The following is a 2,500-nucleotide window of genomic DNA, read 5'->3' as shown; positions in this document are numbered from 1 at the left end:
ACGCCAAAGAAGTCCGGAAAGTTGTCGGAAGCAAGAAGTAGGCTAAGCGCGCAAAGCAGCTCGAGCCATTAGCTGGCTATTGATACTGAGAGTGAGAAATCCACCTTTAGTTGGCATTTAACGTAGCCATCATTTAAGACCATTAATAGGTGGTGCTATGGTGTCAATCAGCAAAATGGAACAAATTGCCAAAACAGACCAGTACAACATTCCAAAACATCCATAATAGCACAGCCATTACACCCGCGGCAATTCCAACTTTGACAACTGAAATGATAGACAAGCCAGAGCACAACAGCTGTGCTCCCTTCAATTCACCTCATAGCCAACTCCGAGGCTAAACTAATACTACTTCACCGAGCAACAGGCAAGACCTAGCATATCATACACGCTTTCTACGAATCCTATCTCCACAGCAAGGAAACAAAAGTCACTTCTTACCTACACGATGCACAACTTGTGACATTCCCTTTCTCCCGTCACGCTTAAATGTAGCTACACAATTCCTTGCTAGTTTGGTCCCCCGTTTTTCGTCACCAAAGTGCCGATACTTCTCTTTCATCAACAAGTTAGCTCCTCCAATGGTTTCAGACCGTATATGATAATGGCCAACACATCCCGTTAATACCACTGTTATAACTACCTGACACCACAAGCTAAACAAAACAAAAATCTCCCGCGTCACTGCACCTTCTACCAAGTACGTCTAGGCCTAGTAGGCCTACTGTTCATTCCGGTCTGGTTGGGTCTAAACGTTTTTTGAACACACAGATGTAAAGCACATGGCGGTTGCCAATAAATAAAATCATGGACTTACCAGAAGCTGTGACACCAGTTGACTACACACCTCTCCCAAATTCCTCTGGAAATCCCACCAATTCGTTGTCAAAAACTTCCCCAAACTGTTTAGCCCATATAGTTCACCTCAGCTAGTTATTTATGCTCCGGCAATTTTCTATGATGCTCAATGTTTCCCGTAGCACTAGGCAATCGGCCTACAGTGAAAGAGAGTCAGCGCGGGCAATCTACAGTAGCTGCGTCCTGATAGTTTTTTTGACTACAGATACACGCTTCCGTGGCTATAGTAATGCACCGTGACCGTGCATCCGCAAAGCGATGTTGTTTTCAGAGCATTTTTTATTATTATTTTAAAATAATAAAAATAAAATAAAATAAATTCGTTTTTTTCCCCATGGCCCTCCCCTAACTCGATTTTTTTCCCATGGCCCTCCCCTCCACCTAATTTTTTTCATCATGGCCCACCCCCCCCCTCCCCCCAGGGGGCCCCACCCCCACCTCCCCCCCACCCGCCCCCACCGCCCCCTCCCGCCCCCCCATGCCCCGCCCCCGAGCCCAACGCCCTCACCGCCCACTCGCCGGCAGACGACCCCCCCTCACCCGCCGCACCGTCACCCCCCCCCAACCCCCACTCCCGCAAAATCCCCCCCCCCGTCCCCAGCTCCCCCCCCCCCCCCCCCCCTAAGCCCACCTCCGTCTCCCCACCCCTCCCCCCCCCCCCCCCCACCCTCCGAGCCCCCCCCCCCCCCCCCCCGGGCCCCACCCACCCCCCCCCCTGTTCCCCCCCCCCCCCGCCCACCGCCCCGACCCACCCCCACACGCCACGCCCCCCACCCCCTCAGCCACCCAACCATCCCTCCCCCAGAGCCTCCACACCCCCGCCCCATCTCTCCCCCCCCCCCACACCCCCCCCACCCCACCCCCCCCCCGGTCCCCCCCCCGCCCTCCCCCCCCCACCCCCCCCTCCCCCCCTCCCCCCGCCCCCCCCCACCCCTCACGCCCTTCCCCCCCGCCCCCCCCCCCCTCCCCCCCCCCTACGCACCAGCCCTCCCCCCCCCGGTAAATTACGAACAGTCCCTTATCTAAGCTAAACACAAACACCCAAACACAAACACACTACGCACACTCCATGTGTCCATGAGGTGAATGGTGTGTGTGTGTGTGTGTGTGTGTGTGTGTGTGTGTGTGTGTGTGTGTGTGTGTCTGTCTGTGTGTGTGTGTGTGTGTGTGTGTCTGTGTGTGTGTGTCATTAAACAATGTAAGCCCCTTGCTAAGGTTTCAGTTCATTAGCTTTGAATAGTCATCTTTGTTTACATTAAATCTCCTCCATGAGACACAATATTTATGAATAAGTTCTCTCAGAGAGAGAGAGAGAGAGAGAGAGAGAGAGAGAGAGAGAGAGAGAGAGAGAGAGAGTGTGGTGTTGTCCTCCATGCCTTAACAAGAAACCAACACACGAACCAACACACCAAATGCACTAGCAGGTTGGTAACACGCCATTCTGCACATAGTTGAGGACTTAACTGGAGCTGTTTCTCTTCAGCCGCGGCCACTAACTACTTCTCCCTACGCACGAAAACTAACCATATTGACTTGAGATTATAAAGAAGAATAAACTAAACGAAAACTAACCATATTGACTTGAGATTATAAAGAAGAATAAACTAATAATGTAATGTTTCTTTTCTTTTCTGTTTTTTTT

The 2,500-nt window shown here is 52.2% G+C and overlaps 1 protein-coding gene across 1 annotated transcript in view; it reads left to right on the top strand.

Moving 5' to 3' along the window:
• The window catches only part of crabp2a (cellular retinoic acid binding protein 2, a), an 18,894-nt gene that overhangs the window by 15,773 nt on the left and 621 nt on the right, over positions 1–2,500 (top strand). The gene's annotated exons all lie outside the window — the stretch shown is intronic.

The sequence above is a fragment of the Engraulis encrasicolus genome, chromosome 5, assembly GCF_034702125.1.
Source record: "Engraulis encrasicolus isolate BLACKSEA-1 chromosome 5, IST_EnEncr_1.0, whole genome shotgun sequence".
NCBI classification, from domain to species: domain Eukaryota; kingdom Metazoa; phylum Chordata; class Actinopteri; order Clupeiformes; family Engraulidae; genus Engraulis; species Engraulis encrasicolus.
This window is presented reverse-complemented; position numbering and strand designations above follow the sequence as displayed.